Source organism: Suricata suricatta, chromosome 3, assembly GCF_006229205.1.
Source record: "Suricata suricatta isolate VVHF042 chromosome 3, meerkat_22Aug2017_6uvM2_HiC, whole genome shotgun sequence".
NCBI classification, from domain to species: Eukaryota; Metazoa; Chordata; class Mammalia; order Carnivora; family Herpestidae; genus Suricata; species Suricata suricatta.
The window spans coordinates 120,056,810-120,083,178 of NC_043702.1; the positions used below are offsets into that span (position 1 = coordinate 120,056,810).

General features: G+C 41.8%; 1 long non-coding RNA gene across 4 annotated transcripts in view; it reads left to right on the forward strand.

Moving 5' to 3' along the window:
- Positions 1-26,369, forward strand: part of LOC115286630 — a 50,678-nt gene that overhangs the window by 16,564 nt on the left and 7,745 nt on the right. For 2 of the 4 annotated variants that reach the window (XR_003906173.1, XR_003906176.1), the window contains exon 5: positions 3,282-4,091. This is a non-coding gene — a long non-coding RNA (uncharacterized LOC115286630). Of the gene's footprint in view, positions 1-1,896; positions 2,417-3,281; positions 4,092-21,106; positions 21,209-26,369 lie in introns of those variants that run through there. The other 2 variants (XR_003906174.1, XR_003906175.1) reach the window with 2 other exon arrangements.

The window sequence follows — 26,369 nt, forward strand, 5'->3', positions numbered from 1 at the left end:
AAGCCTGGAACCTGCTTCGGATTCTGTGTGTCCCTCTATCTCTGCCCCTCTCCGATTCATTCTCTCTCTCTCTCTCTCTCTCTCCCTCTCTCTCTCTCTCCCTCTAAAAAATGAATAAACATCAAAAGAATTGTTTTTGGAATACAGTTCCTATATGTCCGGCACCTTCCTTAGCACTGTACCTATGTTAAGTTATTTAACTGTCACCGGCATTAGAGCAATAATTTAGAAGTGGCAGAATGTTGTACAAATCCCATGGCCCCTTAACTGTAGTGTAACAGGCTTTTTGACTGTTCAGGCAGCTACACGGAGAGCTAGATCCCTTGGAGGCTTGCCCATGGGCTTGTTTCTTCTCTAACTCATTGCTTCTTCTTCTTCCTCTTTTAAATAATTTTTTAAGCTTATTTATTTATTTTGAGAGAGAGAGAAAGTGCCAGTGTGTGCACATGAGCTGGAGAGGGACAGAGAAAGGGAGAGAGAGAATCTCAAGTAGGCTACAGGCTATCAGCACAGAGCCTGATGCTGAGCTCGAACCCATAAAACTTGAGATCATGACCTGAGCCGAAGTTGGACGCTTATCCAGCTGAGGCACCCAGGCACTCTGCTCTCATTTCTTGACATTCTTTTCCAGTTCACAGTTTACTAGGGCCACCGGGATCTTCGGTCAGTGTGGTGCAGTGCAGCCTACTTGGGAGGAAGGCGCAGTTCCTTGGCAGTATCTGTGCTTTTGAATGTCATGGATTCTTCAGCCATTTTCCTTCAACTTCTTCAATGGCTAATGAGCTTGGGCCAATTTCAGAACCACAGCCAAATATCTTAAAGCTGGCAGCCATAAGTTTGTCTGCTTCCTCCACTGGAACCCATAATTTCATTCCATTACTACCAGCTACAGCATTCACCAGTCTAGTTCAAATATTTTTGGATGTCTTGTCAAGAACTGTTCATCATTAGAATTTTCTAAAAAACAGCAGCCCTCTTGTGATGGGGCAGGACCCAGTCCTCCATGAGCAGCAGGTCCAAAGTCAATGATGGCCCATCTGGCAGCTGCCATCTTCTCTAGGTCAGGGCTAGAATTTAAACCAGGCATTCCAGCTCCAGAGTTCATGTTCTTAACCCCTGCTCTCTGTTATCCCTTTAGAATCTGTGTTTTTCACCACTATATTAGAGTATAGAACTTGTGGCAAGGTTATAAATTCAAAAGCACAACTAACAGGAAAGGCCAATCAAGATTATGTTATAGGATGGAGGAGAATAGATCATACATGGCAATGATAAATGGGAATATTTGGGGAAAGAAATGAGGAATAGTTATATTTGGAAAGGGAACATGTTGGAGGAGGAGAAATTCGCAGAGAATGAATTAGATACCTTTCAGGTTGGTTGGTAACAAACTGAGTTTTTATTTTTTAAATTATTTTATTAAAATTTTTTTTACTGTTTATTTTTGAGAGACAGAGAAAGAGAGAGAGAGAGAGTAAGCACAAGTCGGGGAGGTGCAAAGAGAGAGAGGGAGAGAGAGAATCCCAGGGAGGCTCCACACTGTCAGCCCAGAGCCTGATGGAGGGCTCAAACGCACAAACTGTGAGGTCATGACCCGAGCCAAAATCAAGAGTCCAACACTTAACCAACGGAGCCACTCAGGGGCCACAGTTGAACAGCATCTTTGGGACAACAATTCCGTGATCTCTAATTGACAGAGAAGTGAGTCAGAAGATATTTTCATGCATGTGTTCACCTGAAGGTCAGACGGAGGCGTGGACCCCCATGACAGGCCTGTAGTATGTCCTAGCTGCCAGCTTCCAGCAGCCTCATCACTGTATTTTCAAGGAATGAGATACCTGCAGCATTTAAAGCATCTGAAGGTACTGCATCTCATTCAAATCCATCTCTTCACAGACAAGAAAACTGAAGGCCAGAGAGATTAAAAGATTTACCAAGCTACACCCGAGACAGCTGGTGTTGTGACTAACACCTGTCGTTTGACCTAGGATCCATCGTTCTTCCCCCCTGGCCCCCCCATCCCGGATCAATGACATTCTGGAAATGCAAAGGATAAGCATTGCCATGACAAACAGTATAGAGAAAGGACACAGAAACTGTGACAAGGGCAGAGCAAACCAGTTTGACTGCAAGTTGCTTGAAACGGAGGCTTGCTGGATGCTAAATTGCAGGAGGTCGCATGGATGGACGGAGCCCTGTTTTGGGGGATTAATCTTCTCGCCCACGTGAAAGTGGAGAACTCTGCCATACACATTTAAGCACCACTATTCAGGGAACTTGGAGAGGTCATTTACCAAATAGCTCCTTTATCCTTCCCGCCAAGAACTCCGTGCTTTAATTGAGGGGCGTGGCTTTTTGGAGAATCGGCTGGCCCAACATAAAGTAGCAGTTTAAACTTCAGTCGTTTGCTTTTCTTCTTACAACTCCTTTTCCTTTACTGGTGTTTACTCGATTTTTTAAATGAAAAATTGTTCCATAAAGGGAATATGAGTTCTTGGTTAAAATGTTTTTGTAAAATCCAAAAGAGTATGTAAGTGAGAAGAAAATCTCCACCTGACTTCTGACCCTGAGGCTTCTAGATATCTTTTCTAAAGTCAAAACCCCCCAAAGGCTTCTTCTGTTTTCCTATAACTGTATATTAATATACAATGGCCTCTTTTTATACACACAGCATACTAATCTCACTGTATTGTATTTCTGATTGTCTTGCTTAATGTTTAAAAAATTTTTTTAAATATATATATTTTTACATTTATTTATTTTTGAGAGACAGTGAGACAGAGTGCTAGCAAGGGAAGGGCAGAGAGAGAAGGAGACACAGAATCCGAAGCAGGCTCCAGGCTCTGAGCAAGTGTGCAGCACACAGCCTGATGCAGGGCTTGAACCCACAAACGGTAAGATAATGATCTGAGCTGAAGTCGGACACTTAACCGAGTCACCCAGGCACCCCTAAAACTTTTTTAATGTTTATTTTTGGGAGAGAACAAGACACACACACACAGAGCATGAGCAGGAGAGGGATAGAGAGAGAGGGAGACAAAGAAGCCGAAGCTGACTCCAGACTCAGAGCCCAGTGCGGGCTTGAACTCACAAATGATGAGATCATGGCCTGAGGTGAAGTCAGACCCTTAACTGACTGAGCCACCCATGTGCTCCTCACTTGATTTTTTTGTTTTAAAGATCATTACCTATCAGCATGTAGAGATTTATCACATTCCCATTAATTACTTTAAAAGATGGATGAATTCTATTTTATCCTGTTACTGTTCCTGTCTTTCTAGAGCCTGCCACGTGGCCAAGCCGTAAGAGATGAGTGTCACACACCAAAGATCGCATGGATTGGTCCGAGGAGGCCTGTTGCTTCTAGGCCCCAGGATCCAGGAGCCCCTCTCCACCACATGAGCGTCCTGGGCGACAGTTCCGTCATAGGATGATCTGTCCTGCTCTGATTCTCAGAAGACCTTCCCAATCTGGCTTAGAGAAGGGGGTTGTAGGGTCTTGAGAAGCTGGCTTGCCTTGCGTTTGTCCTCTTGGCTGCGCAGGCGGTGCGAGAGTATGGCATTCCGGCTCGGAGATCTCTCTGTGGAGACATTGGCTTTTACTGGCAGGCAGACCTCCAGGCCACTCAGCGGAATGTCTTCAGTTCTGCAGCCACCGGAGGAGCCAGAAGGCTGTGCTTGCAGGCCAAGGGAAACACTGCTCCAGACTCAAGACCACGACTTGGCAGACTCTGGGGCCTGCTGAATTTCGGAGAGGGCCCTCTCCCACCTCTGATGGGCCTGAACCACTCTTTCCCACTAAAACTGAGAGGATGGAGTGACTGGAGATAATCTGCTTTATTTGCTGGCACACAACTGCCTGGGTGAAATGGATTCCGATCTCATGTTGGTACAAGAGGAAAGGCAAGTGCCTCCTTCCCCAGCTGGGAAGGAAGGAGAAGGCAGCCAGAGTTAAGTCAGACCTCTTGAGATGCAGCAGAGGCTGGGTCTCTGCTTAGACAAATAATCTCGGGGAGATCTAAATCCCCTGTTCATTGTGAAAACAGACAGTGCCAGAGTAAAACAGAATTAAATTGTTTCTCTTTCATGGCAGCTGAAGTGTAAAAACCATTCTATTCTGACCTTGTGGCCGGAATATCCTGACACCTCATAAATTATCCTAAGGGCTCAGGGCCTGGGGGAGCTCGGGAAGGCTGCAGGTCCGCACTGCTGTCAGCCCCGAACACAGGCCTTCCTTCTCTGGCCTTTCTGGTAGACAGGCACCGGTGTTGGGATGTGGAGGAAAGTAGTTTCCTCAAAGTCAGTTTTTCTTAGACAAGTATTTTCCCCTCCTTTTATGTTTTTAGAGTTTGTATAGCCACGGGGCCTATTCCATGGGTAGTTTATTAAGGAGGCAGGAGAAGCACGGTGATAGCTCCCAAGTCTGACAGAACTTCTGAAGTAGTTTTAGAAACCTCCCATTTTCTAAGAAAAGAAGAGAAAGAAGAAGGAAGAAGAGGACAGAGTGAGAAAGACACAAAAGATGTAGAAATGAATTACAGGGGAGGGAAAGGAAGGATGGAGAAGGAAGGGTGGGTGAGAGAAGTGGTCTCCATTCTGATAGGGCCTCCCTCCCCTCCCAACGTCCGGTTGGTTATGGGAAACAAGGCCACCTCCTCACAGAGTGGGACTCACAGTCACCTCCCAGGCTCCCGGCGAGCCTTCTTTAGCTCCTACATCCATCTGTGCCCTACACACATTAGGTGCTCTGTAAATGTTTATGGAGTGAAAAGACCCACCGACTGGTCTCCAGAGAGGGAAACAGATTTATTTTGGGAAACTCTAAGTATGTAGAACAAAGTCATTTGGAGCAAACAATATTCCTGTAGCCTGAATCACCATAAGGTTTAAAGAATCCGGTTATTTGTGGGTGTGTCTGGACATATTGTGTGTGGGAGCATGGGTGGGTGGTCTGGACGGGTGGGTAATAAGTGACAGGAGGGCCCTTGAAAATATAAAGGCCTCCATAACTACTGTAAAAATAAAACTGGGAACAACATGCCCAGACCTCCAGCCATGCAGTGACCAAACTTGACCTTGGCAGAGATGAATAATATTGTGGAGATGGATTCAAGAATTATTAGTCAATGTTTTCAGTCCCTATGGGCTTTTTTTTTCTTTTCCCAGAGAACTGCTGGGTGGGTTTTTGGCAAATAGCTGCAGCAGCCTGTAGGATTCCAAAGCCTTTCGAAGCTCTTTCTAGACTCTGCTATATTGATGTTTCTTTTAATTTCTGGTTCTTTTCTTCTCTAATGGGATGTCTTTTCTGGATCCCCCCTTTGGACGAAGAATGTGATTTCTCACTTGCTTCTGCTTTTATTTCCTTCCTTTCTTTGAAATTATGTCTTAAACATTCCTCACAAACAGAAAATGATCCCCTTCCTGATTCCTCTGACCGGGAGAGGAATGGCTGGTTAAAAACTTGTTTCTATGGAGCTGCAAAATAGGTCATAATATATTCTTTTCTGCAGCTGCCACAGGGCACCGATGCATACTTACTGGGATGTACATTGTGTTGGGGAAGAGAAGCAGGACCAAAGGAAGTATTCTGGGGGCTGTGGCTGCAGATAACCTGCAAAGAGAATATTCTACACTCTCCACACCACAACTGTGGGTACCTGACAGGTTTGAGTTGCTGATACATATCTTCATACATAATCTACTACCACCCTATAGCAAGCTATCATATTTAATTTTGGTGTTGGTAGAGAAATATCAATATGGAGGGTTGGGTAACAGATCCTTAAACCCTGCAGGTATTTTGGGTATTAGGTAGGAAATAAATCCTAGAAATGAAGTCTCTTAGATGTTGGGGATTATATACTACCGGGATAGACTTAAGGAATATCATGTACCTTGATATCCACCTTGAATACTGCACCCTATTTTCTTTCCATATATTTTTGAGGTTTATCTAATCATTTCCCAACTAATCAGCCTAATTCTTGATTCCATATGACCACCTCACTCTTGTAATTGCTGTGCACATCTGTATGTATTTATGTTAATTTTATGTATTTTATTTCCCCTCCCATTAGACCTTAATCTCCTTGAGGATAGGAATCAACGCAATCTTTATTCTATATACACAAGTGCCTGGGATTGTTTTGTGAATCCGATGTGTAGTCAATAAATGAAGTGCACATTCCACTCTCTGAGGAACGTTTTAATGTGAGGTTAGCTTGTTTTCCTAACTTCTTCTTCCATCCCTTTACTAGTCAGTGCACGTTCAAGAAATGCCAATGACAGCTGTGGGATGACATAATTATGAAAAAATAATACAATTCTAAAATTATACAATATGCTTCAAAGTCCTGAGTAAATTACCTATGGGTGTTCCATGGCTTTGTAAGTAGCAAGATGGCATTTAAATTGTAGGTATACATTTCTGACCATAAGCAATCATCCATTTGTTAACAGAATATAGAGTTTCTATTCTGTTACTAAATATTTATGTGCATGTTTCCATTGAGCTGCTCTCTTTCATTCTCCCTGGGGCATTCTACTGGACCCTTTACCATTAGCACCTCCTGAATTTGGAGTCTGGTCCCAAAGTCAAGGGAACTAAACATAGACAATCAAATAAATTTGTTCTGTTTTGGAACAAGGTTCTATACCCTTTGGCGCCATTTTACCGAAAGTACTGACTCTTGAAGTTCTAGGGTTCAGATAATGCAAATCATTTTTCTAGCTTGTTACTCCAATCTTCTCTCTGAAACTTCTTCCTGGATTACAGACTGATTCATGTGTTGGGTCTTTTATTCCCATTGTAATATTGGGCTTCATTAATCCTGGATACATTCCTGAAATGCATTTCTACAACCTTCTTCCTCTTCCCTCTGCCTCGTGGCCACGTGTTAAATCTTGGACACTCAGCAGGCCTCTCTTGATGTCCTGACGGCTGCCTCTTAATGTTCTTCTGCATTAATACCAACCCAACCTAAGATTATTTCCCTCAGAAACTTCCTTTTATTTAGCTGTCTTCATGAAAAAAAAAAAAAACTATTGAATAAATTAAGAGAGTGGTTGCAATGATATAATACTTTGGAAATATACACTCCTTATTTGACCTCTTAGAATATAAGATCTTCATCGTTGTGCTCCAAATGCATTCATCCATCCATCCATTAATCTAGGGAAAGATTATGATTTGTTGCACAAGGAGTTCAACAAAGAAAATGAAGAAGGATAGGAAACAGCTTCTAGGATACAAAACAGAATTTGAACAATGGTCTGGAGAGCTAAGCAGGCATTGATAGGAAAGTTTTCCCCAACTCCCTCATTGCTGCCTTTAACATATGAATGACTCAGGCTGGAGGGCTTGTGCTCTGGGACTCCTCCAGCGTTGATAAAACAGCTCTCAGGCCATGAGATCTAGGCAGCTCCCAGGCAGCGGGGGTATAATGGATGAACAGGAAAAAAAGAAGAAGAAGAAGAAAAAGAAGAAGAAGAAGCAACAGCAGCAGCCAATCCTCTTTTTTTGGCTTCAGAGGTTGGAAGAAGGGATGTAAAGCAATGAAGCCATCAGTCATTTCTCATTTCGTTTGCCCTTAGGTAAGTTGAAGAGCACTTCAAGAAACAGGTTGAGACTGAGGTGGAGGCCAGCTTGGTGGCTGCCTTAAACAAAGCTGGGTGACAGTCACATTGACCTGATCATGCAGAAAACTCAGGCAGAGAAAGGGTCTGAGGTTGATATTTACCCAGGCCATGATTGCATAGAAAGAGCTTAGAATCTCCCTATGGAACATGGCAGAGGGGGTGTCACTGTATTGGGGGAGGCGTTGAAGTGGCTCCACAATTTGAGTTGCAAGGCACACTTAGGTCAAACCAGGGCCTAATGAATGACAGTCATGGCCAGACATCAGAGAGGTCTCTAACACCAACAGGAGCAGAAGTGTGGCAGAGTCAGTCTAAGGTTACTACTGAGCCCTGCCAAGCCCAAGCTAAGATCAACTAGATGGCAAATTACACTGACCACAGACCTTAGCTGTTGAATGCCAGCAGGGTACACAGGATGGTATCCCAGAGCTGGAAGGAAGGGGCAATGCCTCTGAAGACCCTATTCTTCCTGATGGCCTGTTGAGGCCCCATAGTCATCTCCCTTCTCTTCAACCTCCTCATTCTTTCATGTATCACTGTCTTTAAGCAGGGGGAAAGACAGCTTTCAAAGAGATTGGAAATTTAAAAAAATTTTTAAATTAATTTTCATTTGTTTATTTATTTTTGAGAGAGAGGGAGAGCCAGGGAGAGGGGCAGAGGGAGAGAGAAAGAATCCCAAGCAGGCTCCACACTCAGAATGGAGCCCAATGGACCCTAGGATTATGACTTGAGCCAAAATCAAGAGTTGGACACTCAATTGGCTGAGCCACCCAGGTGCTCTGAGATTGGGAATTTTTAACAAAAAAAGACATCTAATACTTCTTAAATAGACTATTGAAATTATAGCATCAAACTGAATTTTAAGTTTGACTGGATTATTTGTATATTTTCCTCACCTACCTTTTGAGGAAGACCAGGTTCTCTGCTTTTTCTTATTTGCAGTGTGTGAGATAAACATTCTGATTCCCACCACATAATGACTGACAGTAGCTGAATAATTTGCCTTTTCTGGGATATGAATATGTTTTTAAAAGATATTTATTTATTTTGAGAGAAAGAGAAGAAAACACAAGTGGGAGGAGGGAAGAGAAAGAGGGAGAGAGAGAATCCCAAGCAGGCTCCACAATGACAGTGAGGAGCCTGACATGGGGCTTGAACTCATGAACCATGAAATCATGACCTGAGCTGAAATTGAAAGTCAGACATTTAACTGACTGAGTTACCCAAGCGCCTCTAAGATATGAATATTTTTAATGTTTATTTTTAGGAATGAGAGAGAGAGAGACAGAGCATGAATGGGGTAGGGACAGAGAGAGAGGGAGACACAGAATCTGAAGCAGGCTTCAGGCTTTGAGCTGCCAGCACAGAGCTTAATTAGGGGCTTAGACTCACAAACCATGAGATCAGGACCTGAGCAGAAGTTGGACACTTAACCAACTGGGCCATCCAGTTGCCCCTGAATAATAGATGAGTCTAAGAGGTCTAGCTTCATAAATTGGAACACTCACTTGGGCTTTTTTTTTTTAAGTAGTCTTCATGCCCAACATGGAGCTTGAAGTCATGATGCAGAGATCAAGAGTTAGCTGCTTAACTTACTGAGCCACCTAGGCACCCCTTGAAAGACTTACATTTAACATTTAGCACAAGAGTTGGCAAACTATAGCCTGAAAAGCCAATCTGGCCCACTGTTTGTTTTTGTAGATAAAGTTTTATCAGAACACAGCCATGTTTATTTGTTTATACTTTGTCTGAGGCTGCTTTCATGTTATGACTGGAGAGTAGAGTGGTTGCAAACAGCCCACATGGCCTGCAAAGCCAAACGTGTTTATTATCTGGCTTTTTATAGAAACAGTTTGCTGACCCCTGGTGTGGAATAATATGGTTTTATGGAACATTTTGTTCAGTCCCCCTTTTAGGCTTTAGATCTTAGTCCACTGAGATCCTGAGAGATTAGAACTGACATGTCCAACATGACACAACAAGAAAGGGAAGGGGTCAGGATAACAAACCAGGAAATTTTAAACATTGGTGAAAGGAGAATGGAGGCATCTCTACAGGGTTGGGCTCCTTTGAATATTTTTGTCTTAAATAATACCCCTGAGATGACATGGTCATTATGAACTAACTTACTTAATAAACCCTAGAGGAAAATTAAAATAGTCAGTGAAAATTCCTTTGAGCCTGTGAATTACCTGGGTTTTATAATGACAGACAGACTCTGTGCAGTCAGCGTGCCCTGCCTTCTGAGACAGTCACACTTTCTTATCACGGATTAGGTGACTGAGTCCCAAAGGAGCACCCACTGTCTCATGTTGCACAGTTTAGGGACTTGGAAAAGAACATTAAAAACGGAGTGCTGGAATCCCACATGAAACTCCAGCTGGGAGGGAGTCTGTAGCTTCCATCTGTCCTATGAGGCTGATCAGGAGACAAGGGCGGCAGTGCTCCGGGCCTCTTCCCAGGCTCTTGAAGAAACAGAACTTGGAATGGCTGCTGACTTGCTGTCTCTGTTCTCCTTCCTCAGAAGCCTCTCCACCTGCTCTCTCATTTCATTTCCTAACCTCACAGTCACTTTTCACCTCCTGCTGTTAGGAGCTGGCCCTGTCACTCCATGGAAGTAGGAAGGGTTTTTCAGCCCTCACCTCATTTGACCCCTCTGAGCCATCTGACATTTTTGCCCACACCCTTTTCAGTAATGCTCCCTCCTCCCTTGGCATATGCGCTGCTCATGTGATTTCCCTGACTTGCTGCCTCTCCTCACACTCATTCTTCATCTGTCCACCACCCTCCAATGTGGGCCTCAGTGTCCCAGGCTCTATCCTCTTTTTGTATAGTCACCTGGAATGCGTCATTTGATGTCCTGGTTTCAATTCTCAGATAATGGGGGGGGGCACCTCTCCAATCTGTTTCTGTGCCCATATCTCTCTTCGAAACTGTCCACTTCATGTCCATTTGTCCACAGAACACTGCTGCCGAATTACCCTCAGTTTGACCTTCTCAATCTCAAAAGGCCCAGAGCTGAACTCGGTCCCCTAAACCTAATACTTTCTCTGATGTTCTAAACTTATCACCCATCTGCTCCAAACCCTGCAGTGGCTCCCTGGAGCTGTGCAGAATAAGGTTACTAAATTCCATGAAGCCCTGCGTGACCTGGCTCCGGGCAGCCTGCTCTCGTACTTGACCTCCACTCTCCCCGTTCCTGCTAGTCCTTTGCTCTCTCCCTTCTGGGTTATTTCTCTTTCTTTGCTCTAGCTGAAATCACTTCCCCTTTGTCAAGTCGATGAGCATTTACTGAACTTCCAAGATTCAGTTCAAGTACTGCCTTCTCTCTAACCCTCCCACAGGGCAGTGGACACTAGAAAAGTCAGGCTCTGGAATTTGTCACGCAGACAAAGCAACTCTGTGATGGCAACTTGCTCCTTGCTGGGCAAGACTTTAACTGGCTCTATTTTGTTGTGGAATTTTCCAGTTCTCCCACCCATTTGGGATTATCTTAGCAGCCTCACTTTAATAGCTATGGGGCCAAGAAGTAATTTCTTGGAGTAATTTAGTCAGATGACTGTCCGTGAAAATACCTCTCGAGAAAATAATGTGATAACTAGAATGTGGATAATCTTAATAGGGGCAGAACACAGGACTTCACTCAGCTTTTTACTTGTTTTGTGACTCTGGGAAAATTTCTCAGATTCCCAGTGCCTCAGTTTCCTCACCTGTAAAATGGAGGTGGCAATAACAGTATCTTCAAGATAGGACTGTGGCAAGGAGTGTATTTATATTGATATGCATGTGTGGGTATGTGTGCATATTTATTCACATACACGTTACTTAGAATAGTGCTTTGTATTTAATAAGTGTTACCTCTTACTTGGGGTGCCTGAGTGGCTCAGTCGGTTAAGCCTCCAACTTCAGCTCAGGTCATGATCTCACAGTTTGTAAGTTTGAGCCCTGAGTCAGGCTCTGTGCTGATCCCATGTCAGGTTCTGTACTCATGGCTTAGAGCCTGAAGCCTGCTTTGGATTTTGTGTCTCCCTTTCTCTGGCCCTCCCCCACTCATGTTCTGTCTGTCTCTCTCTCTCAAAAATAAAAATAAGCATTAAAAGTTTTAAATAAGCGCTACCTATTACTCTTCTTAGCTTACTAGATGACTAAGGGAGACACCAAGGTCTGGGAGTCCTGAGGAAGACCCGGCTGGGCAGCTCCCTCATTCACACCAGTAAAATCAACCAACGAACTCCCAGATCTTCAATTAAACCACATGCTGAACAACACATGTATATGTCTTGTGTTTGTGTAGCCCATTATACTAGGCAAATAACTTTCACTTACTGTTATATTAGGTAGCAGTAAAAACAAGAAAAGAACGAACTGGCTTTTGAACATGCAATTCTTTGTTTTACGTGCAAACACTTTGATGAATGTCTCCTTAAATAGTTTGAACCAGCAATTACAGAAACTTCAAACACCAGGGAGCCCCATTAATATGAACTGCTGTGTGCCGCAATGCATGTGATTTCCATGGCATTTGACTCCCACAGCATTCAGAGCACAAAGAGTAGGAGGTATAGGTATTATTATCCCCATTTTACCTATAAGAAAACAACCAAACAGAGACACGAGTCCAATGTTTTCTGATTCCTACCCTATGCTCATTCCAGGGTTCTGTTTTTAAAAACATTAAAAAAAATTTTTTTTTAAACTTCATTTTACATGCCTGGTATTAAAAAAAAAAAGCCAGGCTGGGCTGAACCAATTTGCACCCGAGGGACTCTGTCTTGAGGTTCCTTAAAGCCCTTTTTATAGGCTTGTCCAAATTCGAGGAATTCCTCATGATAATTCTTATATCTTCATTGTTACTGATGCTGATTAAGGAGCCTAGTGGTACAAAAGGAAAGGCAGGGGCTAATAGGAAGTAGAAAATAGTTAAAGAAAACAGGCTTATTACATATTTGCCTTTTGTTCCCTAGCCACTGTTTTGTCACCTGGTGCTGTTGCATCCGTCTACTCCTTTCTATTTCTAGCACCACCGATTACTTCATTCCATGCTATATGATTTCTGGCCTAGAGTGCCAGAAAGATATGATCTCTCTGCAGCCACTCTGACACCCTTCTAACCTGTTCTCCAATTTGTTGCCAGTCATCTTTTCAAAATACCTATCGGATCACCTCACTCCTTTTTCCTTAAATTCTCTCAATGAATTCCCATTGGTCTTGAGATGAAACTAAAATTTTGCGTCATTGGGCTCTTCCTTCCTTCCTATTAGGAGTGACCACGTGACTGGCTTTAGCTAATGGAATGTGAGCAAAGGCGGTATTGTGCTTTTCAGGCCCAGGCTCTAAGGACCTCTGATAGGCATGCTCATGACTGTAACCAGGTGACTAGGATGACGGTACTCATGTTGACTTTGAAAACTGCATGTTGAAGATGACAGAGTCTCTGACGGTGGATTCCCCAAGATCCCTCATCACAATCTTTAACCTGGAATTGCCTGGGAATGGTATAGGAGACAGAAATAGACATTGCCTTGAGCCACAATGTGGTTAGGTCTGTTTGTTGCTGGGGACTGGTCTCCGGTAACTAATATGCTACATTTCCTGCCCCATCTCCCCTAATACTGCCCATTCCCACCTCACCACATCAGCTGACGAGATATTCTGTCAGTTCCTCATATTTGCCACCCCCCCTTTTTCTGTGAAACTTTGAATATGCTGTTAATCATTCCATCAGTCTTTCTGGGTCAAATCTTGTTCATTCTTCAGATTGTAGCTCAGGTAATCAGGGCATCTTCCTACCTCATGGAAAACTTTTCTGAACTCCAGGACTCGTCCTAGAGGCTCAGGTCTCCATCTACTCTTCTTTCATAGATCTTGTGATGACTGCGACTTGACATTTGTTTTTATGCTTATTTAATTACTTAATGTCTCTTCACTAAAGTGTACATTTCGTGAAGACAGGGACAGCATGCGGTTTTTTTCCTTCGGTATCTTCACAGTAATGACATCATGACAATAATTTTTGTTGAATGAGTGAACCAGATTATGAATCCATACCATTAAAGAAGAAAAAAATGTTAAGATAATATGTAGCTACAAATTATGATGCAAAAAAAATTTTTTCTCAATATATAATTTTATTTTGCCACTTTGATTTTGGTGCTTTTAATAACCGCGAATAAGCTTTGAGATCATCGACTCAAGGACATGGGACTGGGACATTCTGTACCTACCTTAGCTTCTTTATCTTGAGCATTTCACTTTTCCTCATAGTTGGTAGCCACAGGTAATTCCTGGATTGTTTTTTTTTTTTTTAATCTAAGAGCCTTCTGATTGGGGAAAAATGTGAGAGAATAAAATATACAAGGAATAAGTTATATTCTAGATAGAACTTTGTGTGTGAAGAAACAAAGGGCACGGGTTTGATAAAACTGATCTGGGGACTTGATTTCTAGTTAGGGTGGCCACATATATCCACATGTCTCATTCAGTATTTACTTCCTGTTTATCTGGATTCAAATTTAGCTGGGTGTCCTATAGTTGTATTTACTCTTTATAGTTATATGTACTCTATCCTATAGTTATATAGCTCTATTTCCAATATCTTACCAGAAACTTCACCTAAAATAAGAACTTTATCTTGAGACGATTATGTGAAATACCATAATGCTTAGCATAGCATTGAACACTGTTTGCTGACACTTATTCTTGTTATTAATATATGATATATGTAATAATAAAAACTACTCTTTATTGCAATAAGATTCTTTTACATCTAATAATAAGAGCTATCACTTACTGTGTGTCCCACTCTACACAGAGTGTTGTTCTAAGCCTTTCACATGAATTCTATTTATTTCTTCCAATGATCCCATTAAATAGGTATCACATGATCTCTTTGATACAGTTGAGACACAAAGAATATGGATCACTGCTCTGGGGTCATAGCAGTGAACACAGCATCTGATCAAGCCAACTCCAGGACCTGCTTTCCTATTCTCCACACCATAATTTCTTCATGTTGTAAACGAGGCTGGGTCCATTTATGAACGAGCATTCTTTCATATGTAACAGGACTGCCTTCCCTTAGCCCCTGTGGGACCCTGGGGAATTGCTTCAGCTGCCCACCTGGTAAATCAACCGGCCATTTTGCATCCAGAACTGATTTTATAGAAAGCTAAATACAGTTTACTAGATTTACATGTTAACACTAAAAGGAAAATGTTCCCGCTTACCTTTTAGTTGGGGCAACCCTTAGGTTTTATAGGCTTGTTTGAGTAAGTAATTATTCTGGTAATGCCAAGGCCTCCTTTATTGAGTCATAAATGCATCATGGACAACTCACAGTAACTAGCCAGGCCAACGTGGGTTAGCGAGATGGGAACTGGCTTGCTTGGCCTCGCAGGTTTCTCTTTTTCTCTGGAAACCTCCTATGAAACCATGGGAAGGGGGAAGGAGGATCAGATAATTGGGATCTTTAAGATGGTTATTATGAAAAATGTTCTGGAACCAATTCAAATACCAATCAGAAACCACATTGTTCAACTAAATCACTTTCAGATGCCACATAAGATACAAAATACAATGATTTCCAGTTTAAAAATATAATGTTCCTTAAAAAAAAACACAGTATTTTATTTTATTATTAAAAAAAAAAGAAACCTCCTTGGCTGGAATTCAGACCCGTCACAGATGATGTACAGACAGGCTTTGTGCCGTTCCCTTCGGATCTGGGGCCTACAGACCTCACTGTAATGTATTTAAAAGTTTCTTAAAATGGATGTGACGGCTGTTTTCTTTGTGTATTACAGAAATATACAGAGTTCAGAGGGTCCGTGGCTACACTTCAGGCATGTATGTCATTGAAGGAATGAAAAAAATATGATGGCCAAATGCTGTATTAAGATCCCATTAGAAACGCTGGGAGGAGTTTATGGCCCCAATCTCTTTTATCTGACAGGCGTCAGTTTGGTGAAACAGTTTTCCTTCTTGCCATTTTCTTTCTCCTGTCTTCCTTCTCTTTCTTCCCTTTTTTCTGTCCTTTCTTTCTTCCTTCCTTTTTCTTTCTTCCTTCCCTTCCTTCCTTTTCTCTTTCTTTCTCTTTCTTTCCTCTCTCCCTCACTCTCTCCCTTCATTTCTCCCCCCCCTCCTCCCCCCTTCTCTCCCCTTTAATACCCTCCCTTGCCTCCCCTTCTCTCCCTTTTCTTTCCTTTCTTTCCCTTTCCTCCTTCCCGGCATATCTCTTCCCCTTCCCCCCAACCTTCCCCTCCCTTCCTCTTTTATTTCTCCCATTTCCCTCCTTGGTCACAGAGTATCTGCGTGTCATCTCTACCATTGGAAAGGCAAATATCATCAGGTTTCTGTCACTGTTTGCTCTTCCGTACTGTGTCCTGCATCAGGCAGCCTTTGGGGGAGACCATTCGCCCTTTTCCCAGATAAACTTCTCTATCTGAGGATTCATTACACCCAGGATTGTTTATCTGAGCCGTCATCACTGTGACGAGGAGCAAGGGGGTCAACGCACCGTGTGACCTCAGGAACGATTTCTGTTACAGCAGCTCCCATATGATCCATCAGGCTCTAAGCATGAATTTTAATAGACTTAGAACCACTTCTCCAGCCTGCAGGCCAGAGGTCACTGGCTTTCACAGTGAATCTTTCATCCAGAGAGGTGTGAATGTGTGTCCCTGTTCAGATCTGCAGGGCTTGCGGTCCCCTCTGTGGAACAGGAGGGAAATACCAATCCATTCTGCCACTGAGGATAGAGTTATTTATGGATTCGCATGGAAAATTCAGCCCAGAAAGAGTGCTACAAGGCTTGACACCAGGGGCAGTGAGATCTGGGAGGTCCAGTTCTGGTCCAGCTTTGCCACCTACAAACCTTGTGGCCACGAGCAAGTTGCTTTCTCTCTCTAGGTTCAGGTCACTTATCTGTGAAAGGGAAGTTGGTTCTGAAATCCTCTGATTTTGTGAAAGCACCTGATGAGCAACAGAGGGAAAGATAAACACTGCCTTGAGATATTGTAACCACAGATAGGCAACAGTCCTTTCCCCCTCAAAGACTTTTGTAGTGAGAGAAAGCTAAATAATTCCATACTTCAGGGAACTCAGAGTCACTGATAACATATTAGTTCACTATCTAATGTCTTGTTCATCTCCATCTACAAGCCTAAAAGCCACTTGAGGACAAAGATGGTGCTGTTTATCTCCTTATCCTCTCTTCTGCGCCTGTTTGTTGAGTGTGGGAATAGAGGCACAGGAGTTAGGGAATACTCAGGAGGATAGATAGCTATCCGAAAGATAGGTAGCAAACTGAGAGCACACTGGCAGGAAAATTAAGATGGGAGAACACCTGAGGAAGAGCAAGGGGTCACCAGTGTTCAACGTCATAAGTAGGCAAAGAGGCTGAACAAAAGGCCCTTCACTGGGAGATATTGATGGTCAGTTACTTTCATGTAAAGAACTTACAAATCTTTACTTGCCTATGATGTCTAGAATAGAGGACACAGCACTATCATAGAAGACTGAGTCAACTGATAGAGTCCATCTTTTACCAAAGGCTACACAATAATAAATAAATGTCAAACCCCTCTGGTCCATACTGTACATTTTACCTCTTACTAAGACGGGACAGACTAGTTAGTGGAAAGGGGCAGAATGGTCTAGTTACCGGCAGAGTGTACTTTGAGGACTGATGTACGTGCCTCCACAGGCTTACTTCTCATTACTCCTTAAACCAAATGAAAAGAAAAATTTGAACTACTTAGTAGTAAATAATTCCTTGTGAAACCAGCAGAAGATTAGAATCCGTAGTAGGTGAGAAATGGAAAGTGTAGACATTTGATGTTTATTATGTTCCAATGACCATCTCAGCAGAGCATTAAAATTTTTTTTTCTAATGTTTATTTTTTGAGAGAGCAGGGGAGGGGCAGAGAAAGAGGGACCTGCACTGTCAGCAAAGAGCTCGATGTGGGGCTCGAACTCACAAACCATGAGATTATAACCTGAGCCAAACAAAGTTGGACATTCAGCTGACTGAGCCACCCAGGCACCCCTCAGTAGAGCATTCTACATCTATAAGAAGGACTGTCTCTATTCAGTGGGACTTAATACTAACCTCAGTAACAGATCCAGCTCCAAAACAGAGAAAGAACGTGCTTGTAGTCAGGACCATTTAGAGCATTTAATGTCAGTTTTAAAGAATCACAGATTACATTCTGCGAAGAGAAATTGGAAAAGAGTAAGGAAATCATGAGCCAGAAAGAATATGGATTTCTGTAGGAAAAACTGTACCAAGAAGATTAGATTACTTTTTTGGGAGAATACATTTATATTAGTGAGAAAAAAGAAAAGTATATGTTATTCATTAGAGTTTTTATAGAATGTTTGGTTCAGAAATTGCAAAATTACACTTTTAATTTATTTTGATAGCTTCAATTGGTATAGATTATGTTCCAAAGGCAGCTTGTAGAAAAATTAAGAAAGAAAAAAGTCAAGGTGTTGGAGCTTTGGAAGCAATATGGTTTACATCTCTTTCATATAAATGTTTTTATTGCTTCTCTGGAAGAAAAAGAAAATAGAACATTAATGAAATTGGCACTTAAATCCTTGGTTTTAGAGTGTTAGTGAGCTGTAAAAAAATGGCAGAATCAAGAGACAAATTATTTCTTTCCCTTCTCTGGGTCCACAAAAGGTCAGAGGAGGAAATTTATTCATTCATTGATTCATTCAAACAATTATTTCTCTGTGACCACACCAGCCCCACACTAAATGTAGCAGGACATGGATAGAATAGGTATTTTAAATTATTATTTAAGCTTTCTGACTTTTAATTTCCTTATCTGTAGACTGAAGATTAAAACAGCTAATACTGAGGGTTAGTATGTGCATTAAATATGATGATTTACTTAAACAGCACTCAACATATGGAAATGATATTAATAATGAACATTATCAAGAACCTGCCTTGTGCTATGTACCGTGTTAAGTTTTTTGCATATGTTAATGTATTCGAGAGTCACAACTGCCTTATGATGGATGCAGACACCATAACCCCATTTTATGGATGAAAAGACTGTATAGTTTTAAGAGTGTGAGTAATTTGCCCAAGCTTGTAAGTCCCATAGCTGAGGCTCAAATCCAGACGGCCTGACTCCACTGCTCATACCTGGCAGCTCTTATGGTTATTGCTACAAGAACTAGGCTCAGCTGAAATTGTGGAAATAGGGATTTACATTTAGAGATAAAGTTCTGGACTAGAGGGATTTAAAAAAGTGTAATGAAAAATTTTAAAGGATAAAAATCCTTGGAGAAGTTTAGGGGTACCCAGATCATCAGCTGAGGTCCTACTGTCTTTTGCAGACTTAGAACAAGTTGGCTTAAGATTCCAACTTGATGCCCGTGCAGGTTTGGAACTAGGCCTACAATCTCTGTGAATTCCTAATGGCTTCCTTCTTCTTAGTTTCCTCTTCCTTGTTTTGCATTCATCCTCTGTCATCTGAACGCAAAACCCATTTCTCCAAATCTGTTATTAGTTTCGCAGTTTTACTGAAGATCTTTGAGGTTATGGGAAAAGTCACATCACGTACAACACTGACCTGCTGCCTCACATCCAGTCCTCTTCATTGTATACAACAGCAAACCCGCCTGGCAAGCATGCCATTTCCAGCCGTTTAGTAAATGGTGGAGCCAAGACTCCAGGCAAGATTCTGTCGGGAGATAGTCTGATAGCCAGTCCAAGTGAGGAAAGAAACTTCTCCATTCATTGACCCATTCCTCTTAAGCTCTGCATTTTCTCTCCACTAATAAAAGGTAAGACAGGAAGCTTCCAAGCTAACGTAAACTAATCCTGCAAATAAATTTCTCTTAAAAATGCAAAAGAACAAATTAAAAATAATAAGATTACACTAAGATTACTCTAAAAGTTAGAAGTGTTTCTTTCTTTTTTTTTTTTTTAGGTTTATTTACTTATTTTGAGAGAGAGAGAGAGAGAATAAAAAAGCATGAGCAGAGGAGAGGCAGACAGAGAGGAAGAGAGAAGCAAGCAGACTCTACAGTGGCAGCCCAGAGCCCAATTAGGGACTTGATTCCATGAACCATGAGATCATGATCTGAGCTGAAGTAGTCAGTCACTCAACTGACTGAGCCCCCCAGGTGCCCCAGAAATCTTTCTAAAGCATCGATTTATGTTGCTTATTTCAAAAGGGTTCCTTGCTCTCTGGCTTCTGGTTGGGTTGGGCCAACAAGCGCCCTGGTAGAAGATTGGAAAGAGGGAGAAGAATGAGGTCAGGAAGTTGATCCCTCAGCTCTCTCTCTTTTGGATCATCCAAAGTGGGTTCTGTTGGTCAACCAGAGTTCACTACTTTTCTTGAGGCTGCTTCTATACACAACTTTCTCCTCCCTCTTCTAGTATCTGGGTCCCTCCTTCACCCTTTGAGGCCCAGAAGTAGAAACAGTCCTGTCTTAACAACACTGCACACCTCAACTGCACGCTGCAATTCTCTCAGTACAGTCCCATCTATACTGTGTGTTATGGGTTGAATCATGTCTTCCCAAAAGACGCAGTGCAGTCCCCACCTTTAATGCTAATAACCATGACTTTACTTGAAAACATGATCTTTGTGGATGATCAAGTTACCATAAAGTTGTTTGGGGGCCCTAATCTAATAAGACTGTGTTTTTAGAAGAAAAGTGTGGGGCGTTTTGGTGGCTCAGTCATTTACGCGGCTGACTCTTGGTTTTGGTTAAAGTCATGATCTCACGGTTCCATTGGTGTGTGCAAGGCAGAGTCGGGCTCTGTGTTGACAGAGCAGAGCCTGCTTGGGATTCTCTCGTTCCCTCTGGCTCTCTCTCTCTCTCTCTCTCTCTGCCCCTCCCCTGCTTTCTCTCTCTCTCTCAAAATAAAAATAAATAACTTAAAAAAAAGGAGGAATTTGGACACACAGATACAGACACACACACACACACACACACACACACACATGTAAAAGTGAAGGTAGGGCTTGGGGGTGATGCATCTACAAGTCAAGGGACGTCAAAGATTGCCAGAAAACCGTCAGAAGTTAGGAGAGAGGGCAGGAACAGATTCTCCTTCACAGGCCTCAAAAGGAACTAACCCCACTCACATCTTGATCTTAGACTTTAGGTCTCTGGAACTGCAAGGCAATAAATTTCTTCTGTTTAAGCCCAGCTAATTTGTTGTGCAGCAGCCCTAGGAAATTAATATGCCGTGTAAATAGTCCCTTAATTATAACATTCCTAGAGTTTTCTTAGTTTGAGTCCTTCAGCTGATACCTATCGGAAACCTGACTGGTCTAAAGGCCACTATAAAAGGAAATAAGTTATTGAGATAATGTCCAGCCAACAGAAGAATTGGACAAGGCATAACGAGCTAAAATCTAGTTGTGAGCTTGAGATTAGAAGCCAGCGTTTGTGTGACACGTTTGTAGAGCAAAGTTAATGTCTGTGTTCCTTTTCAGCTATGCAAAGATTAAGTGCCATCTCCAAATGCTTATTAGCTCTTCAGGACATTTAAAGGGGACTGAAAATCTGTGACATGCTCAGAAGAAAACTAAAACAAGGTAAAGAGACAAAGAACTACAAGGCAGGGGCTCTCAGAAGAGGTGACATTTGAGCGGATATCTAAATACATAAAAGGAGGGAGCCTTGTGGAATCTGGGAGAGAGTGCCCTAGGTGGAGGGAACAATTCATGCAAAGGCTTGGAGACTGGAGGGTGCGAGGCTTATTTCAAAAACAGAGCAACAGCCAGAAGGGCTGGGACTGACAGAGGCAGATGTAGGTAAAAGATGACATCAGAAAAGTAACCTTAGTTTTCCTTCCTATCCACTGAGGACATTTTTACTTTCTCTACGGGACTGTTGTGGGCACTTAAAAGTTTGGAATGGGTGTTTGCAAAGTGACTAACAGGATGTTTCTCGCATAAAAAAGTATTGAAGGTACCAATGTGGGCCGAGAGTCATAAACTATTCACATTTTCTCCAGAATCCCCTTCCAAAGTGCAATAGCCCTAGAAAAAATTCATATTATCCAAACAGACAACGAAATATTTTATTTTTAAATTACAACCTGATTTCTAATTGAGTGATTTTCTTGGCTCTGTGAGAGATGATTTTTTTTTAAACCCCAAATTACCTTCCAGCCTCTCTTGTTTATTCCATTTTGATTTGTGTGGCCATGCATCCTTTCTCTAACCTTCCATTATTTCTCTGGATCCATGTTTTGGTTTGGGCAGTAACCACTGTAACATAAAGAACTCTTACAGATTTTTAAGGAAGTTTTTCACTTATAAAAGGTAATAAAAGTATTAATTTCCTTTTCAGATTATTTAAATGGATCATAAAACAGCCTCATTTACTGAGCTTACCTTTCCTTATGTCCTGAATAATCAAGAGAGGGGGTATGGTCTGGGGCACTAAAGCATTTATGCACATTGGTGGTCTGAAAGCTTTAATGTCTCTTCCTGGAGTGATTAATTTAAAGCAGGGCAAGACTGGCCCAACATTATTATTTCATTTTAAGTGCATCTGGAAAGCTAGAGAGTGAGCCCTTGTTTAACTTTGTTGAAGAAAAAGAAATGCATGTTAAAAAACTCTTACCTATTCTTAGAGCAATTGTAGGAGGCAAAGCTCATGATGTCATTTAGAACAGAGACAAGAGGTGGCACAGTCACTACGTTGATGGATGAGGCATGGACTCAGCAGCGGAGCAAATGGGGTTTAGTGAAACCTGAAGATTCTGCAATGTAATTTAGGCAGAAACTGAAGAATTTAGGAAAAGAAGAGACTCCCAAAAATAACTTTAAAAAAATTTAACAAGGCACCTGGGTGGCTCGGTCATTAAGCCATAGTCTCACAGTTCATGAGTTCGAGTCTCACATCAGGTGACCGTGAGCCCCGCTTCCAGTGAGCCCTGCTTTTCTCTCTCTCTCTCTCTCTCTCTCTCTCTCTCTCTCTCTCTCTCTCTCTTTCTCTCTCTCTTTCTCTTTCTGCCCCTCACTCACTTGCATTCTCTCTTTCTCTCTCAGAAAAAAAGTTTTTGACCCATACTGCTAACATCACAAAATCAAAAATAGCACAATATTTTTACTAATTGATTGCCTGACATATCGTTATGTTCTCTTCCTGCATTTTTGACTGCATACTCTTTGATGGCCTTTTCACATAAAGACGTTTTTGTAATATTTTCTTCAGAGAGAATACAAAGATAGCCAAGTCTCTCCTTTAGCATAGTTGATTGAAATTTCTTTTTTATTCCTTCTGGGTTAGAAGAGTATAGTTGTGGCTTCCTACACAGACATGCTCACTGTTTGTACCACTGCTTCTTGTGTGCTCTACAAACCTAGGCACTCTGATGATTCTAACACTCCATTTCTCACAATTCCCATCAAAATGGAAAAGATCGTGTGCAATGTGTTCTAACTATACATGCTGCATTATACTCCTGTCAGGGAAGAGGTTCTATCTGGATGAGGCATCTATGAAAAGCACATCATTGGTGACAAACTGAAAGTTTACACCACTGAGGACTGGAAGAGTATTCTTCAGACTGGCTTCTGGCTTCTTAAGTTTCACGCTGCCTTCTGTCCCTACTTTCTATGTGTTCCCAATACTGGGACCAAAGGACACGTTCCCATTTCAATATGCCCTCTGGCCTTGTACCTTTGTGTAGTGACAGTGGTCAGAGAACACAAGTGGCCACAGAAGTTGACCTGGATGCCATTTCTACACCAGCATGGCCAGTAATCACTGTGTACACATGGAAATGACTGGAAACCTGTAATTATGGAATATATGGAAATGTGTGGACAGGAAAGTGAGAATGTAAAGAGACAGCAGTCTTAACTGATTGTGGCTAAAATATCTTACTTCTGAAAATTTACAAGAACAGACATGGCCTCTCAGGGCCTTGGATAGAGTCCATGTAGTTTAAGAGCCACCTGGAAGCTTAATTGTCATTAACCTCACTATAAATCTTCCTCTGGAGTGAAACCTAGGAATAGGAGTTTACTCTCTCCCCGTATCTTTACAAGAGCACCAGGAAAAGTTGACTCTACTCAAAATTAGTTCTCCACTGAAAGTTAGTTCACCCTTCCAATTAGCTAATGCAATCAGACATCCAAAACTCCATTCCAATGGTTTATTCAGAAAACTCAATAGGTGGCATTTCCAATGTGATGTTTAGGGAGCACTTAATGACTGTGTTAAAATAATGACAAGAAGGCTAAAATTAACTTGTTTTATATCTATCCAACTAAGGGTATAACTCCTTTCCAATGAGACAGGATAATGTGCTCTCATGGTTTAAATTTAGATTTTCCCCACTTTTCTCCAGGTTTCATCTTTTTTTTTCTTTGTAATCTTTTCCTTTAATATTTTTTTCTCACATCTTCATTGCTCCCTTTCTCTTCTCAGGCATTTGGTCTTCTTAGCTATGGTTTTGGCTCAGAAACACACTCTGAGAGAATTAGTTCTTGGCCTTCTGTCACTGACAGATAGTGAAAAGCTTGTGGTAGGAAAGAACAAGTCAATCAGACTAGAGTACTGAGACTTGGGGCATGCTTCACCACAAAGGTCAGTCAAGGTCTCAGTCGGGCCCACCTGCTGTAACAAAGCACCACAAGTTGGGGGGGAGGGGTTCAACAACAATCACGAGGCCAATCCACGAGGATTGTCCAAGATCAGCATGACAACATGGCTGGGTTCTGGTGAGAACTCTCTTCTGGGCTTGCAAAAGGTTAGTTGCCTTCTTGCTGTATCCTCACATGGGGAGGAGAGAGAGACAGAGAGAGGGAGAGAAAGTGAGAGGGAGAGAGAGATCATCCCTCTTGTCTGTCTTCTTATAAGGGCATTAATGCAATGGTGAGGGCTCCATCCACCTGACTTAATTGCTTCCCAAATGCCCCACTTCCAAATAACAGCACGTTGGGGATTAAGGCTTCAACATCTGAATTCTGGAGGACTCAACCATTCAGTCCATTGCAAACAGATAGCAGCAGAGGGGAAAAGTGCCCCCAACACACACACACACACACACACACACACACACACACACACACCCTTCTGGGTAACGTATGCATCCAATCAGTTCACAGATCTTTATATTGTCATAGCAGGATCTTAGTCTCTTTCTCCCATGAATTCTCTGTTGAATACTTTATGTATTTTTCTTTCTCATTCAAATCTCTCTGTGATGTACATTTTAACCTGACTTCATTTAGGTAAAATGTTAGTATGCTGCTGCTAGGCATAGTATTTGGTTGGCTACTGGCATGTGGTTGAACATATGGGAAGCACATAGTTAATCCAATTACTTGGAAATACTGGAACCATTTACATAGAGTAGCCTATGGAAGCCATTTGTATTTTCTTGCCATTTCATAAATTAAACTCCACTTAGACCAGAAGGGAAATAGTCTACCTTGAGTTTTTTCTTTTTTCTTTTCTTGGTGAGAGCCTCCAGGTGGGAGGAGAAAGGACAGGATGTATTTCTTATAAGAACACAAAATGTTACCTAGTGCTTACCCTGCCTGTCCAACTTCATTCATTTAGGAATGAAAATTTCACAAGATGGAGCCTATTCTCCTTATAAGGGACCTTCTTTGTTTCTCTCATGTATCTTAAGATAATTTTGATAAAATAAATTAAAATAAATAATTTTGGTAAGATAAACTCCTCAGAATTTTATACCAACATAATGTAATTTTATATTTAAATATCTTTTGATTCCCCTTTCATATGCCTATGCAACAAAAATTTAAAATTTTCCATTTTTTAATAATCTCTGTAGTCAAGAATTTCATGTCTAAATTTAAATTCCTTTCATTATATTAGCTCAGCAAAAAAGAAGATAAAATTTCTATAACCCTACAGTTCTAAGAGCCAAATTTTTCTTCTGTATTATCTTTACAGTTATTTTTTATATGGAAATGATCAGATCGATCTACATAAATTATAATTTTTATAATTAGTATATATAAAAATGAAATTGTATTGGGAAAAATAAATATTGCATTTCTTAGCATGATAGGTGGTGGAGGTTTATGATGTTTTGATCAAATGAAGTGACACAAATATTGAAAATTGTTGCTTTGTGTGCCCCCCCAGAGATTATTCTACCTGAGAACTATGCATGGCCCCAACAGGGATAGGGGACAGCTGTACCTTTCTTTTATCCAGGGGGTCACAGACTATGGACAAAGGGGAGTGGGAAAGAGAAGGCCTACAAAGATCTCATTGAAGATACCTCTGTAGGCAGAGCGCTTTTAGGGAAGAGTAGATATGGAAGTCTGTCGTATCCTGGAGGCCGGGTCCAGTGCGCTCGTCCCCGGCGTTTGGTGGTACCTGTTTCATCCGCCCTGACCAGCAGGGCGGAGAATCATAGCGGGTTCTTTTCCTGAGGGAGGGAGAGAAAAACAGGGCCGGAGAGGGAGACGCAGAGAGTGAAGACAGCACTCACGGTTTCCGATCAGGCAAAAGAGAGAGAGCTTTATTCAGAAAACTGTCTCTTATAAAGGTTTCAAGGCGGGAAAACAAAGCAGCTGACCAAGGTCAGTTACCAGGTAAACAGAGTCAAATGAATATCAAAAGAAACGCCCAGATTTGCCTCAGCAATGCTGGGAAGGGGGGAGTTAGCACTGAATAATCCAAAATACGGTTTTGATCTTTTGTGCACCTTGGCCACTCACGTCTGGCCCAGCATGACAGACGCCAAAGTTATTTTGA